General features: G+C 48.4%; 1 long non-coding RNA gene across 2 annotated transcripts; it reads right to left on the bottom strand.

Moving 5' to 3' along the window:
• Nucleotides 1-5,098: 5,098 nt before the first annotated feature.
• LOC127491444 (uncharacterized) lies at nt 5,099-15,731 on the bottom strand. Of its 2 annotated transcripts, none has more exons than XR_007920122.3 (3): nt 15,282-15,728; nt 14,224-14,668; nt 5,099-5,555 (listed from the first exon to the last, which is right to left on the bottom strand). It is a non-coding gene; the product is annotated as an uncharacterized LOC127491444 (long non-coding RNA). The 2 variants fall into 2 exon arrangements; XR_016226179.1 differs by lacking the exon at nt 5,099-5,555 and adding an exon at nt 12,716-13,320 and having other exon boundaries at nt 15,282-15,731.
• Between the last annotated feature and the right edge of the window lie 1,199 nt (nt 15,732-16,930).

Consider the following 16,930-nt stretch of genomic DNA (forward strand, 5'->3'; position numbering starts at 1 on the left):
CCTTGGGCCCCTGCATCCACATGGGAGACCCAGAGGAAGCTCCTGGCTCCTGGCTTTGGGTCAGCCCAGCTCCAGCCATTGCTGCTATTTGAGGAGTGAACCAGCAGATGCAAGATTGATCTCTCTCTCTCTCTCTCTCTCTCTCTCTCTCTAACTATTTCAGCTAAATAAATCTGTAAGAAAAATATGTAATAGGGGCAGGCATCTAGCTTCTAGGAAGACACCAGTTAAGACATGTCTCATCAGAGTGCCTAGTTCAGTCCCAGCTCCAGCCTCTGACTCCAGATTCCTGTTAATGCAGACCCTGAGAGGAAGTGGTGATGGCTTAAGTGATGGGGTTCCTGTCATCCACGTGGGAGACCTAGATTGAGTTCCTCGCTCCCAGCTTCTGCTCCAGCCCAGCCCTGGCCATTGGTGCGGCAGCTCTCTACCCTCTGTGTAGGGCAGTGTCTCCACTCTCTGTGCCTGGCAACTTCCATGTTATTGTGTGCTGAGGCCCTGAGACAGTGCATGGTCTCCACTTTGCAGACCCAGCAGGATTGTTTCCAAGACAGTGTGACTGAAACAGGAAAGAGGAGGGATTTAGCAGTTGGGTTACATAACTTTGGATTTGATCATAGTTGAGGACTGTACATTTAATCCAGGCACAGTGATTTCATTAGTTCAGGTTCAGCCTGTTAATTGGGTTAGTTACTATTATCTCTAACAGTGAAACCTCATTAAAACTGGAACAATAAAACCATTTGCCCAAAATTGCACAGCTCTTCTAAGTATCATAATAAATCCCACCATCACACGTTTGGGAAAAGTCTTGAACAATTTCAATAAAAAGCTTTCCCATCCTCTCATGAAATTCTTATATAAGCCCTGGGCCAAAAATAGGAGAGGATTTTTTAAGGGACATAACAAGACAGTAGACAGAAAAAACTCCTATCCTCTGGTTCATTCTTCAAATGCATGCAACAGCCAGGGCTAGGCCAGGGCTGAAGCCGTGAGTGGGAACTCAGTCCAAGTCTCCCGCGTGAGAGCCTGAGATCCAACAACTTGAGTCCCCACCACTGCTTCCCAGGCTCTGTATTAGCAGGAAGCTGGAGGCAGGAGCCAGAGCCAGGTTCTCTAATACTGGATGCAGGCTTTTTAAATTGTTTTTCCACTTTATTTGAAAGACAGAGAGATATACAGAGAGAACACTTCCATCTACTGGTTCACTCCCCAGAATAGCCAGGGCTGGACTAGGCTGAAGCCAGGAGTCTGGAAACCAAGCCAAGTCTTCCACGTGGGTGGCAAGGACCAAAGTACTTGACCCATCATCTGCTTCCTCCCAGGGTGTGCATTAGCGGGAAGGTGGGTCAGAAGCGGAGTAGCCAGGACTGGAACCAGGAACTATGTTATGGGATTGTAGCATCCCAAGCAGCAATTTTTTTTTTTTTTTGACAGGCAGAGTGGACAGTGAGAGAGAGAGACAGGGAGAAAGGTCTTCTTTTTGCCATTGGTTCACCCTCCAATGGCGCCACGGCTGGCGCACTGCGGCCGGCGCACTGCACTGATCCGAAGGCAGGAGCCAGGAGCTTCTCCTGGTCTCCCATGGGGTGCAGGGCCCAAGCACTTGGGCCATCCTCCACTGCACTCCTGGACCACAGCAGAGAGCTGGCCTGGAAGAGGGGCAACCGGGAAAGAATCTGGCGCCCCGACCAGAACTAGAACCCGGTGTGCCGGCGCCACTAGGTGGAGGACTAGCCTACTGTGCCACGGCACCGGCCCCAAGCAGCAATTTAACCATGATGCCACATGTCTACCCCGGAATCCAGGCATCTTAAATGATAGGCCAAATGTCCACTGCGAGATAGGAAGTTTGATCTACATTTCTCTGATGAAGCAACTGAGGCCCAAGTAAAAATTTTTTTCTGGGGCTGGCAGTGTGGCACAGTGGGTTAAAGCCCCAGCCCGCAACGCCAGCATCTCATATGGGCACCAGGTTGAGTCCCAGCTGCTCCACTTCTGATCCAGCTCACTGTTAAGGCACCTGGGGAAGCAGCAGAAAATGGCCCAGGTTCTTGGGCCCCTGCACCCACAAGGGAGATTTGGAGGAAGCTCCTGGCTTCGAATCTGCTCAGTTCTGGCTGTTGCAACCATTTGGGGAGTGAACCAGCAGATGGAAGACCTCTCTCTCTCTCTCTCTACCTCTCTGTGTAACTCTTTCAAACAAATAAAATAAATGTTTAAAAAAAAGATTTTTTTCTCTTCTATCCTGCTTGTGTGCCCAACCCTGTCTCCCTCCACTCTGCACTGCCCGTCCCCTCCAGGGCAGTCCTCGCTGCTAACCTAGAGTGCACTCTTCCAAAGTTGTCTCCACGCGCACACATTTCACACCCAACAACCTACATATGAGGGTACTTCAAACTACTCACACAAATGGAGTTAAAAGATAAGTGTATTTACACACTGTGTGCAACCCATAGGCATACCCACTTTCCTGGGTCCATCTTCTCCCTCATGCCATGATAATCCCTCCTCGGCCTCTGGTTTGCTCTAATTCGTCCTTTCTAGAACATTCCAGGGAGTGGATGTCCTATCATTTATCAGTCCTCTTCTGCTACTACTAACAGTGCTGCAATGAACATCCTTGCTACAAATGTCCTTGTGTGAGAGGGCATTTCTTTCTCGGAGAGTGGACATTGAGAGCGGGATTTCTGGGTCAAAGAGTACACACGTTTCTTTCTTTCTTTTTTTTTTTTTAACCATTTTTCAAAGTAGAAAGTGAGAGGACAAGATCAGATTCTTCTCTAGAGGAAAAGTAGAGCAAAGTAAATGGGCTCAAGAGCAACACACGCAAGGCTTCAGCAGTGTCGCTGATGACGTCATTCTCGTGTCAATCACATGTCATCACGTGGGCGATCGACACGTGTGTCACTGCCTCTGTTAACGGGTATGTACCCAAAGTTCTATGATGATCTCAAAGAACCTGCACACTTTAATTTTAATAAATGTGATGAAAAAAGCTAAACACGTTCTCATCTCCACCAACAACAGAAGAGAGCACCCCTTTCTCTGCTGCCCACCAGGAAGAGGAGGCATCAAGAAGTTCACAGGAAACTGAATTAAAAGCTAAATTAATTTTGGTGCAGCATTTTTTTGAGGTCCATGCTTAGCTTCTTCCAGGGCACACACTTCCCATGAACTTCGTGCAGACCCCTCACGCCAGGTGTAAATTGCTTCTCCATCTTTGCCCAGCCTCAGCGAGGCACTCGTATCGCGTCGTTACTTGAACCTGCATGTCTCTGACACTGGTGAGCTGGAGCATCTATCAGACATCGGTCTCCGCTGGAATGCGTGTAAGTGGCATTTCCAATGCTCGACAGACTGTCTCAGTAAGCAAAGAGGGGAAGGTTCACACTCAGCCCTTCGAATGTCACCCAAATAGAAGATAAAGCTGCAAGTCTTCAAGCGCCACAAATGAAAGATATTAACCAACGTGAAGGGGGTCTCTTTATCTGAAGTTCAGGATACCACAATGACGCAGGCGATCCTTGGGGAAATCCCCAAGCGGGACGCCAACACCTCCCCAAATGCTAGACGCGCGTGGTTCCTTCCTCAGGGGATCATGGCCGCTGGGGAGGGGACTGTGTCGTTTCCTGGGTGGCTTTGAGAGAGAGTGTGGCACTGCTGCTCCACCCAGCCTCCTCCCACGCCTCCCTCCTGGCAGTGCTGACTTGCATCGTGGTGTTTCCACTCAGTCCATCGTCCCTGTCTCTTCCTGCCCCGCTGCACAGCACACTGTGGATCTCGCTGCAGAGGGATGGCTGGAGATCCAGTTTGTCTTCACAGTCACAGGGCCTCACCTAGCACAGGTGCGCCACATTCTACCAAGCCATCTGCCACCAAATGACATGCAGGTCGCTTCCCAGCCCCGTGGTTTTCATTCTTAGAATCAGCTGTGTGATAAATTCTCTTGCATGTGCATCATTTTTTTATTATTTGTAAAATTTTCTTCTTCTTCTTCTTCTTCTTCTTCTTCTTCTTCTTCTTCTTTTATTTATTTATTTTTTTACAGGCAGAGTGGACAGTGAGAGAGACAGAGAGAAAGGTCTTCCTTTTGCCGTTGGTTCACCCTCCAATGGCCACCACGACTGGCGCGCTGCAGCCGGCACACCACGCTGATCCGATGGCAGGAGCCAGGTGCTTCTCCTGGTCTCCCATGGGGTGCAGGGCCCAAGCACTTGGGCCATCCTCCACTGCACTCCCTGGCCACAGCAGAGAGCTGGCCTGGAAGAGGGGCAGCTGGGACAGAATCTGGCGCCCTGACTGGGACTAGAACCCGGTGTGCCGGCGGCGCAAAGCGGAGGATTAGCCTAGTGAGCCGCAGCGCCGGCCTCTTCTTTTTAAATTTTATTTAAGCCATACCCCCTTCATGCATTTCATGTATACAAATTTAGGAACATAGCGATTCAATAGTATGAGGGAAAAAACAAACCACTAATCCTCAACAGCAGAGACAAAGGCTATGAACAATCATCAAATCTCAAAGTGTCAATTTCACTCCTCTACGTTACATTTTAGGTACTCCATTAGTCACCATTAGTTATCATAGAAAACATATGCTATTTGTCTTTTGGGGACTGGTTAAACTCACTAAGTATAATGGTTTCCAGTTGCATCCATTTTGTTGCAAAATATAGAATTTCGTATTTCCTAAGTCAAGTTCTTCCCTACTCCAACTCTAAGCATTTAGAGCATTTCACACCATATTCAACACAGAAGATTACGGATCTTTCTGTTAGTTTGGTGGATTGGTAGGGCTTCTTTTGAATAACACCTAAGAGATGAAGAATCAAAAAAGAACTTCACTGTTCTGTAGATTCTTTAGCTGCTTTTCAGGTAGTGAGCACTCTGTAATTTTATAGCCAGAATTTATTTTTTTAAAATCTCCAATCCCCTTGCAACAACTGATTTCTTATTGCTTGTATTCAAGAAGTTCAATCTGATATGGATCTTGCCTAAGATTAAATTAGGAAAGTATTTCAAGAAGTTTGTGGAAAGTTAAATTAAAAGAAAAGCTTATTTTGTTGTGTAAAAGAAAAGAGATCCATGCATAGTATGGTTTTTTTTTTTTTAAGATTTATTTATTTGTTGAAAGGCAGAGTTACAGAGAGGCAGAGGCAGAGACAGAGAGAGGTCTTCCATCCACTGGTTGACTCCCCAGGTGGCCGCAACAGCCAGCACTGTGCAGATCCAAAGCCAGGAGCCAGGAGCTTCCTCTGGGTCTCCCACGCCGGTGCAGGTGCCCAAGGACAAGGCCCATCTTCTACTGATTTCCCAGGCATAGCAGAGAGCTAGATCAGAAGTGGAACAGCCAGTGCCCACACAGGATGCCACCATTGCAGGCAGCGGCTTTCCCTGCTATGCCACAGCACGAACCCCAACATAGTGTTTTCATAATACACGTCTTGCATAAAGTTTTGAAGTTTCCTTGACTAGTGTTCCGGGAGCATTATGATCTATGTAAATAGGTACAATTAGGAAAATGCAAATGCCACCGTGTAAGAGGAATACAGCACCTGTGGGAATCAGAGAACAGGGAAGCCCCATTTTAGACAGAAAGATGGATCAAGTCCTGCCTCCACTTCTAATCCAGCTTCCTGCTAAGGCACACCCTGGGAGGCGGCAGGTGATGGCTCCAGTGCTTGGGCCCCTGCCACTCATGTGGGAGACCTGGATGGAGTTCTAGGCTCCTGCATTTGGCCTGGCTCAGCTCAGGCTCTTGCTGCCATTTGGGGAGTGAACCAGTGGGTGGGACACTGTGTGTGTGTGTGTGTGTGTGTACCTTTCAAATGAAGAAACTTTAAATAAAAGAAAGACAATTTGAAGGATTTGGCCTTGGAGTTGGGACTTGAGCCGCTGGTCTGATTTTTGGCGTACAGAAGTGGAAGAAAAAGAACTAGAGGAGACGGAGCCACAGTGGGATTTATTATGAGAAATATTCACACGTATTTTGATCTCATCCCTACTTCCTAGTTTCAGAGCTCCCAAAAGTCTTGTATCTCCCTGTGCAATAGGGGTGCTAAGAGAACCTTTTGCTCAAATATTTGGCTTTTGATCCTGCTTAAAGCCACAGAATGCCTAATCCCTTGAACTTTCTTTTGGTTTTGTTCTAATGAGGAAACTCTTGGTGGGCTCGTGGCTGAGGGAGGTCACCGGAAAGACCAAGTCATGATTGGCATCTTGGAATGTTCAGCCCTGCCCCCATCTTTTGGGAACAGGAAGGGGCTGGAGAGTCAGTTAATCCATCACACCAGTGGGATGAGCCCTCCATGAAAACCACTGAATGGGGTGGACATTCTGGTGGAGCAGTAGATCACCACTTGGGACATCTGTACCCCACATGAGAGCGTCTGGATTCAAACGCTTGTTCCATGATTCCAGCTTCCTGCTAACGCACATCCTGAGAGACAGCAGGTGTGGCACAAGTAACTGGACTCCTGCCACCCACAACAGAGATCCAGACATAGTTCCAAGTTCCTGGTTTCAGCCTGGCCCAGTCCTGGTTGTTGTAGGCATTTAGAGAATGAACCAAGTGAATGTGGCAGTCTCTCTCTCTCTCTCTCTCTCTCTCTCTCTCTCTTCCGTCCTTTCAAATAAATATAATTTTTTTAAATGCCCTTTGTGGGGCCAGCATTGTGACACAGCAGGTTAAGCTGCTACCTGCAGTGCTGGCATCCCATATTAGGTGCTTGTTCGTGTCCTGGCTGCTCTGCTTCCAATCCAGCTCCATGCTAATGTGGCAGGGAAAGCAGTAGAAGATGGCCTAAGTGCTTGGTCTCCTGCACCCATGTGGGAGACCCAAAGGGAGTCCCAGGCTCCTGGCTTTGACCCAGCACCAACTGTTAGTGGCCATTTGGGGGAATGGATGGATGACCTCTCTCTCTCCCTCCCTCCCTCCATTGCTCCCTCTCTGTGGACCTGACTTTTAAATAAATAAATAAATCTTTTTTAAGAACAAAAACAAAAACACCCTTCGTACTATATGCTCATTGGGACTAGTCAAATGATACAGAGAGATACAAAAAAAAATCCAATTCTTTCCCATCCCCACTCCCTTTCTGCATAAGCAGTGTGTGTTCCTTTCTCCAATCCCTCTGTGTTTATATTAGAAACACAGGAAACACACACAGGGCTTTTCTTCTATTTCACCTGCTTCAACTGCAAAAAAAAAAAAAAAAAAAAAAAAAAAAAAAAAAAAACCTTATCTTTGCTCATCGCTGCAGAACTTGCTTCTTTCACGCAAAAAAAAATTATCTTAACTGTATCTCATAAATATCTTCCCAGGACAATATATATAAATCTAACTTGCTCTTTCCTTAAATCAACTTTACTGGAGTAGAATTTATGTGGGCTAAAATTCACACATTTTAAGTATATATTTATTATGTATGCACAGAAATCTATGCCTAGATAACCACTGGCCCAGAATTTATTGCTTTTTACATCACAGTCGCCAACAGTCTTGGCAAATCCAGTGAAATTTCCTGGCTCTTCCCTGGGGTGGGAGTCAAGAGATAGCAAAGAGAAAGAGAATGCTGGGAAGACCAGGGGGCGTGCTGTGGTATGGATGTGATCTGACTGGGCCCCCCAGGGCTCCTGTCCAGACGCTCGGTCCCCAGCGTGGCGGTGTTGACGTGGGGGACCTTGACAAGGTGAGGCCCGGGGTAGGCGATTAGGTCACTGGGGACACTGAGCTCGCATGCGATTACTGGTCTCACTGAATGAGTGAGTTCCCACACAAATGGGTTCTTATAAAATGATGAAAGTACAGTGTTTTGTCAAACCCTGCTTTAAATGTTTGTGAAACAAATTGATAGGAATTACACACTGCTAAAGTGTTAGTGATTTTGTGACTGTTTTAAAATTTATTTTATGGGGCCAGTATTGTGGTACAGTGTGTTAAGCTGGTGCCTGCATCACTGGCAGCTCATGCAAGAGCCAGTTCAAGTCCCAGCTGCTCCACTTCCAGTCCAGCTACCTGCTAATGTGCCTGGGAAAGCATCAGAAGATGGCTCAAGTGCTTGGACTTCTGTCACCAATGTGGGAGACCCAGATGGAGTGCCTGGCTCTTGGCTTTGGCCTGGTCCAGCCCTGGCTGCTGGAGTAAACCAGTGGATGGAAGACTTCTCTGTGCATATATCTGTCTCTCTGCCTCTAGAATAAAGTTGAAAATAAATAAAATTCTTTTAAAACTATCTTATTTTATTTGTTTATTCTCTCTCTCTCATGCACACATACACACACACACAAAATACACACATGTGCACACACACACATTAGAATGTAAGCTTCATGCTCAAGGGACCAAGTCTGTATTACTCACTGTCCTATCCCTCGTTTCTATAACAACACCTGGCCCAGAGTAGAGCCACAAGACACATGGTTATGAGTGAGTGAATGAATGAATATATGGTAAATGAATGAATGACTCTCCCAGAGCACTGGAAATTCTCTCTTCAGCCAACCATTCCCCGGTAAGCAGCCTTTCAGACTGTCTCCAGGCTGGTTGTTGTGGGTGCTTTCTGGGAGTGGTAGGGACCCTCTGTGGCCAGCACCTGCTGAGCTACGGGTGCCTTTGTTCCTGTGAAGGATTCCCAAAGATGAACCTTCTGTGGCAATGAGAAAGTGCATTTGTTTCACTGTAACAGAAAGCAGTTTTCCTAAAATGTGACAATTTATTATCACACCAAGAGTGCATATAACTTTCTTATTTCTCTCCCACTCAACATAGTAGCAATGGTTTTAATTTATTCCAGCCTGAAGAATAAACAACTGCATTTCATTGTAAATGAAAACCAAGCCTCCTTCTCCCCAGGAGGTTGCCTACAGTCTCAGGCATGTGTTAGCCACTTTGCTGTCTTGCTTTGTGAGTAGCCTGTTTGTCTCGTTTCGTCAGTATTCTTTTTGGTTGTTTTTGTATTGAGCGTGTGGTTCCTGCAGCGGTGGGGAACCCTTTTTCTGCCCAGAGCCATCAGGATATTTAATATGATTTGCAGGCCACACACAATTATCAACTTAAAGATCATCCTGTCCTTCAATAAAATAAAATTAACAATCGGCCTGCTATGGACTTACAGAATTTTCAGTCCCTCCTGTGGCTCCCTTGGCAGGGCCAGACCAGGCGACTTCATGGGCTGTAAGTGGCCCATGGGCTGGACGCTCCCCACCCAGGCATGATCGGGGATAGTAACATATTTCAAACATGTCCCCACTGGTTACAGTTCATCCTATCTTAAGCATCAGAATGGTTCCTGGCATATGGTCAAATCTGACAGGTGTCTTGGGGTGTGGGAGGGGTAGGAGGAGCGGGCATAACTTTGGGGTTCCCATCTGACTGACAAGTCGGCTTTCAAGTCCAAGGTTGACTTTGACTCATTGGCGAACTCAAGACTGAAAGATGTGAGCTCAAAAATTCATAACCGGTCATTTCAAACTCCATCTGCCCAACACCTGTCCCTGTCTGTCTGTCTGTCTGTCTCTCTCTCTCTCTCCAGCTGGACATGGAGACACATCCTTCAGACTGTGTGATCAAGGGCCAAGCACGCCAACTGCTGAAAATTTGACAAACTGACTCACCAGGGCTGCTGTTGGCCGAGACAGAGACGGGTGCCTCGAAATCTGCTGTGGAGGAGGACCCACACAGGTGCAATTGTTCCCCAACGGTTAATACTTGGAAACTCCAAATTCACAGAAAACTTGTAGAAATGGTACAACAAAAGACGATCCATGCATCCTTTAGATTGGACTGTTAATATTTTTCACATTTCCTGACTGCTCTCTCTGCACTTGCACACGTGCTGGCACATTTCAGGGTGAGGTGCAGATCTTGACTCAGCTCCCTCTGTTAAGAGCAAGGACGCTGTCCTATAAAACTGTAGCAAAGCTAGCACCTCTGGAGGTTAAATGTCAATGCTATTGTCAGCCCACATTCAAATGCCCCCATTGTCCCTATTTTAAAAAAAGATTTATTCATTTATTCATTCATTTATTTGAAAGTCAGATTGAGAGAGAGAGGGCAAGACAAAGAGAGAGAGAGAGACCTTCCATCCACTGGTTCACTCCCTAAAGGGTCAAAATGGCCAAGGCTGGGCCAGGCTGAAGCCTGAAGCTGGGCACTTCATCCGGGTCTCCCACATGGGTGGCGGGGGCCTAAGTACTTGAACAAACATCTACTGTCTTCCCAGGCACATTAGCAGGGAAGTGGAGCCAGAATGTAAACAGCACTCATAAGGGATGCCACGCTAGCAGTGACTTAACCCATTGTGTCACAACCCAAGCCCCCATCAATACTTTAGTCTGCTGGTTTCAGCCCGGGCTGAGCTTTTTCACACAAGAATCATCACTTTTCAGCATGGTGGTTGTGAAATGGAAGTTTCTAAAATCTTCCACATTTATTCCTTGACTACCTTCTATAAAGGCTTCCCTTATCTTTTTCCCTTCTTATTCTCAGTATGGACTCAAGGATCCTGGGAGTTATGATCCCTATCTATCATTATTGATTGTGATGCTCAGATGAGCCCAGATTTGGGGAACCAAATTTAAACACTTTGATCCAGATTTTAAAGTGAGAGCATGCGCGAGCTGGTTTCCACATCACTGTGATATGCCCTTACCAGTTATTTATTAGAACTCCATACTTTACAATGACAAAAGATACTTCAGGCATGCCTTGTCCCTTCCTGCCCCAACCCTGAAGTCAGCCACTTCTCCAAAAAGTCCTTGCTACTTTAATGGACAGAGGTATTTAGGAACCAAGAGCCATGCATGAGGGGTACCCACTGCTAGTGGGATGCCATGCCTCAGGAGGACAGGGTACTTTTCACCCACAAGCCGTGGGATGTCAGGGCCATCACAGCCATCCAGGAAGCAGTGACTTCAGCACAGGCTCAGTCCGGTACTGGAATCAAGTCTCACTTTCCAAGTGCTGTTGATTTCAGTTGCCCAGCCATCGCCTCCTCGTTCTTCCTATAACAGCACCTCCAGTTCCTTGTGAGAAACTCTCTCTCCCATCTGGGAAGAGTCACAGAGGGTGTCCTGACCCTGTCCCCATGTCCAAGAGGTGCTTACTAAGCCCTGACATCATGCAGGTGCCGCTGGGCCCAGGAAGAAGAATCCCAGGATGGGTATGGGGGTATGGGGGCACGAGGGTGAGGCCACACATCCGCAGTCAGCAAAGTCACGCGCCCTTTAAGGTCAGATTGAACACCTGTCTTGCAAAAGGCTTTATCACACACAGCTAGAAGCGTCCTTGTCTTGGCAGAGACAAACCTGACACAAAGAGCCCGCTTGGAACACCCTTCCCTGGCATCAGCCCTTCTGCTCATCGCTTCTGCTCCACAGAATTCCGTTGTTTTGACAAACGTCTGGGCGGCCACTGATACATTTCCATCTCCTTCCAAATCCTCTCACCCAGGATCCCCCGCTTGCAAATCAGCATGGGTTTTCTTCCGAGGAAAATCGCCTAAGACTTGGTTCGTCACTCCCTGCAGGGTTTCTTTATGTGCCTGCTTGCGTATTTTGTCAGGAGTAACAGAAAAGCCCGAAATCCTGGTACTCACATCTTCAGAAATTACAAAATCCATTTGCCTTTCATTTCTCTCTCCTGGAATCCTTTTTGCCCTCCTAGTCCTTGTTTTCTGTCTAATCTCCAGTGTACGGCTATTACACAACATGGCAGACATCAGTGATAAGATGGGGGGGAGGGGGAGAAAGAGAAGAAAACGATCCAAGGAAGGGAAATTCTTACACTCACTGATGCTCCAAACTGAGAAACACAATCAAACACTTTCTGTCTGTCCGTGCATGGTTTGTGGAGTCGCCCAGCGCTGAACCTGGACTTGTGTTTGTTCAAAAGGATCCGGTCATCCTGTGATGCCGTTGCTCCGGGAGACAGGGAAGCAGAGATGCCAAGATGCTGGCCTGACGGTGCCACCTGTCCTCTCTGAACCAACAGGTTTGCCCTCGATACGAGTCTTGGGGACAACGTGGTTATCTCAGGGCTAGCAGAGATCCCAATGGGGTGAGTCCAAGGGCTTCTCTGAACTTGCAGGGCAAGGCGTGGAGCGTCTGTCCTGAGTGATGGGTTCACCCATATGTGGGAAGGAACCAGGCAGCGTGGAGAGGAGAGGTCCTGTAGCAGTGGAAATCAGTGTTCCTGAAGTTCGAAGCAACAGTCAGATGTCCGACCAGGGGCCTGACCTGGTTTCCTGCTCACTGCAGGCACTTTCTGCTTTTCCAACATTTGCTGAGGGTCAGTGTTATTTGGGAAGGCAAAAAAAAAAAATGAGCAAGCTTTTAAGATTTTGCTCAAAAACAAGCAAAGAAAATGGTCAGCTATGCCCTCAGCAATGCCATATATCTGGGCTGTGTGATGTTCACAACAGGTGGTGTGCTACCAACCCCTGGCGGGTGCACTGCCAAGTGCGGGTCACTGAGCAGACGTTACTGTTTTAACCCAGCAGTCAAGGGCACTTCATAGTCCAGTGGTTTCTTGTGGGATGACTGCGGCACGCGAGACTGCGCAAGATAAGAGTCCCACTTGAGACCAGTGAGATGGCACACGACACCAAGAAAGCGCCAAGGAAAGAGAACGTATTTCCTAGACTCTTGCAGCTCACCTTTTTTTTTTTTTTTTTTTTTTTTTTTTTTTTTTTTTTTTTGGCAGAGTAGATAGTGAGAGAGACAGACAGAGAGAAAGGTCTTCCTTTGCTGTTGGTTCACCCTCCAATGGCCACCACGGCTGGCGTGCTGCAGCCGGCGCACCACGCTGATCCAAAGGCAGGAGCCAGGTGCTTCTCCTGGTCTCCCATGGGCTGCAGGGCCCAAGCACTTGGGCCATCCTCCACTGCACTCCCTGGCCACAGCAGAGAGCTGGCCTGGAAGAGGGGCAACCGGGACAGAATCCGGCGCCCTGACCGGGACTAGAATCCAGTGTGCCGGCGCCGCAAGGCGGAGGATTAGCCTAGTGAGCTGTGGCGCCGGCTTCACCATGTATTCTACACTCGGGCAGCATGGCTTTGTTCTGGAAGGCCACAGAAAGTGCAGATCCTCCGGCCTGGCCTCACTTAACTGAATCAGACTCTGTGTTTTCCAGGTATATAAAAGTCTGAGAAGAAATGGCCTAGAAGATGGAAGGCCTTTCTCGAATGAATGCTTCAAGAGCCCTCAGTGAGGCCATTACACAGGTCTGCTGACGCCCAAAGTTGGCCAGATGACTCGCAGATAACGTTTAATACTTGTCCGCGTCGCTCACTCGCGTTGTGAGTCGGCTTCTTGGTGAGCCTACTCAAGGAACACACCGGAGGAGTTATTCACAAAGCTCCTTTTCATTTAAAGCAAATAAGGAAACCCTGGGGAGTCCCTTCCAAAGCTGTGGCTCCCTGAACAAGGGGAAGTGGGTGGCTTTATCCCAAGGGAAAATAAATACGCAAGGCGGGATGTTCTCAGCGTCACAGGGAGGGGTGGGCACAAGCTCACGCTGGCGCGGAGTAGAACCCTGCCGTCACGCACAGCACACGTGCAGTGGGAAGCCTTCAGCCCCTTCTTCCAGCACTAAAGCGAGGAGAGGGCTAACTGACGCATGCCCAGTTGTCCTGAGCTGGTTTCAGCTGCTTTCCCGAGTCAGTGGGAGCCACCTGTTTCCTTCATCTGTGTCTGAAACACAGCTTTAAGGAGACGTTCCTTTTCCTCAGTGCCTCAGACTCTTGGTAGGTTGGACACAGAACCTGCTCTAGAGTGCAGCCATGGCTTCTTTCTTTTATTATTTGAGAGACAGTTTGCCCATCTTAGTGGTTCACTCCCCAAATGGCCTGCAACTGCCAGTGCTGGGCCAAAGCTGAAGCCAGTAACCAGGAACTCAACCCAGTTCTCCCACCTGGGTGGCAGAAACCCAATTACTTGAGCCAGGGTGTGCATTAGCAGGAAGCAGGAGTCAGGAGTCAGAGCTAGGAATTTCTCAACCCAACCCACATCCTCCAAGGCATCTTAGGCATAGAGGCCACAACTCTGTTTCCTGCCACAGTTTCTAACATGTGCAAAAACAGGCACAGACAGACAGCTGAGAGCTGGCCCAGCACCTACCTGGTACCACCCCATTGGAGACTCACCCGCAACCCACCCCATGAGGTCAGTGGTGCCAGCTCTCGTGCTGCCGTATTTCATAGGTAGAGAGACCGGAGGACTTACCCAGCGTCCCACGACTCTGTGGAGGGGGCCCCTGGGACTGAAACACCCACTGCCTGGTCGGGGAAAGGCGGATCTTCAACAGCTGACTCGGGACCAGTGTGGTAAGGACCAGGCTGGTTGCTCGGCTGGAGGGAAAGGAGAGGACCCACGCTGGGCAGGAGGTGGGATTCTCCTCCTCCAGTGGGAGTTGGAGGAGGAGACGCTGGATGTATCAGCACCAGATCCCGAGCAGCTGGCTGCATGAAGAACCCGTCCACACCTTCATCGCCTTCCAAGGCACTCGGGGGTGAAGCGGTGTCAACAGGTTGTCCCTCTGAAACCCAAAAGCCAACAGGACGTGTGCAGCCCTCAAATCTAGGACAGGTGCATGCTCTGGGCGACGATGGCCTAGTTTTCTCCTCTGCAGGATGACTGACGGAGCTCTTCGCTTCATCTCCAAGTGAGGCTGGGAAAAAAACCAGAGTTCGGGCCTCTTGCTGATATGAACTGACTTAAATGGAAAAGCCATTGTTCAGCCTTGTTCCCCGGCTGCCTGCTAACCTGATTGTAGGCACTTAGGGAGAAGCTCCCCACAGAGAACCTGAAGAGCTTGGCTGAGAGTAATCAACAGAGAGCTAGGGGGCTGCCACAGACCTCAGGAGGTGGCTTGCCAACTGGCCCGGGCGCCTTTTCCCTCCCGTCCTAATCACGCCCCCAGAGTCGTCTGTAAACCTCTGGCACTTGATGGGCTTTGATGAAAGGGTCCATGTGGGCCCTGTCCTGGGGGCAAGGCTGAGAAAGTAAGGGCACTGTTGAAGATGGATTGGCAGTTTGTAGGCGTGTGGTCCAGTGCTCCGTTCGTCTGCCTCCTGGTGCCACCAACGTCACGTGGACGGTCAGGGTAGGAGACAAAGAAGCAGAGTTCCTGGACTGATGCCCAATTAATTTAACACAGTCACTGGCTCATCTCAGCCTGCCTTCAGAACAAATTAGATTCTCTTTATTTTCATCGTTTATTTGAAAGACAGAGACAAGAAGAGGGAGAGAAAGAGAGATCTGAAGACTTACTCCTCACGCACCTGCAAAAGCTGGGGCTGGGTCAGGCCTGGAATTCAACCTGGATCTTCCACATGGGTGGTGGAGACCCAAGTGTGTGCACCATCACCTTCTACCTCCAGCAGTGCACATTAGCAGAAAGCTGCAATCAAAGAAGAACCAGGATTGCAACCCAGGCACTCGGATACGGGAGTGTCTTCACTGCTCTACCAAATACCCGCATCCCCTCAGGACAAATCAGAACACAGAAGTTCCAAGGGAAGTCTTAGCGCCAATTACCTGGCATCCAAGCATGGACTAACCATCTTCAATGCATTGTTGTGCTGTTAATAATGATAATTAATGAATATCATTCGAGGACGCCCCTAGACCCCTAGGATTAAGGCTGACTGACCAATGTCTTTTGCAGACACAGAAGTAGACAGATTCTCATTCCTCGTTTCCCACCCACCCCATGTTTCAGGAAGCAATGGCATCACTAACAAAGGAATCCAGTATAAGGGTTAGGGATAGACGGGAGAGCAATCAGAGAAAAAGAGGAAGAGACGATAACTAGCCTGGGCTAGTACCCCTGAGCCTCCACTGACGGCTGAATTGGAGGAGGTCATTTCTGGCTTTATCAAAGAGGGGCCACCGCCCCCAGGGCTAGCACTGCACATGAAGTACTGCGTCGGCCTGGGGTACCAGAATCTGGCATCTCTCTGAGCTCTGTTCCCCCTTCAACAGCAGAAATCTCCCCGCTTCCCGTTTCTGATTCCCCAGCCAGTACACACCAAGAGAAAGCCAGCTGGCAGAGAAGCACCAGAAAAACACACACTCCCAGCCCGAGCAGGTCAGAACCAATTACAAGATATTATACTGTGTATTATACTGTGCCGTGCGGGTGCCTCCAAGCAGCCCAGCAACCAAGCTGCCGTGGGTTGACATCGCCACCTGATGTCCAGAACTGGGAATAACATGACCCGCCACCTTTTTTTCTGTTTCCAAGAGGCAGCCACTCATTTTAAGTCCCCCACCATTTTTAAAACATTCCTGATACACCACTTGCCACTGACCAGCTTCCTGACCTAACCATACTGAATCTCTGTTTTCTGGTAAAATAAGAGTAATGATAGCCCTATCCCCCAAGGATCATTATGCTTATGTAAGATGATGCATATTAAAATGCTATGACAGCACCCATTACATAGTACGTATCTAGTATATGCTGTTAGCATTCGTAGTATATTTTACTTTCATTATTTGCTTCTATGTGCTTATTTCCTACAGAACCGTGAGCTCCTTGAGTAGAAAGCCATAGATCCATAGTGTGTTCCCAGGAGCTAGCACAGCGCTTGGGATGCAATAGATATTGGAATCACATGTTATGTGATTCCATCTTTCTCTGTTTTGCCACTTATACCATTGGTCTAAGAGCTCACATACACAAGGACACTTTCAAAAGTTTGTGGGAACGTGGAATCAAAAGATAGCTTATTTTTTTTTTTATTTTATTTTTTTTTTTTTTATTTTTGATAGGCAGAGTGGACAGTGAGAGAGAGAGACAGAGAGAGAAAGGTCTTCCTTTGCCGTTGGTTCACCCTCCAATGGCCGCCGCTGCAGCCGGCGCACCGCGCTGATCCGATGGCAGGAGCCAGGATCCGGGTGCTTTTCCTGGTCTCCCATGGGGTGC

Source organism: Oryctolagus cuniculus, chromosome 19 (assembly GCF_051225735.1).
Source record: "Oryctolagus cuniculus isolate XC-2025 breed Fujian yellow rabbit chromosome 19, ASM5122573v1, whole genome shotgun sequence".
NCBI lineage: Eukaryota > Metazoa > Chordata > Mammalia > Lagomorpha > Leporidae > Oryctolagus > Oryctolagus cuniculus.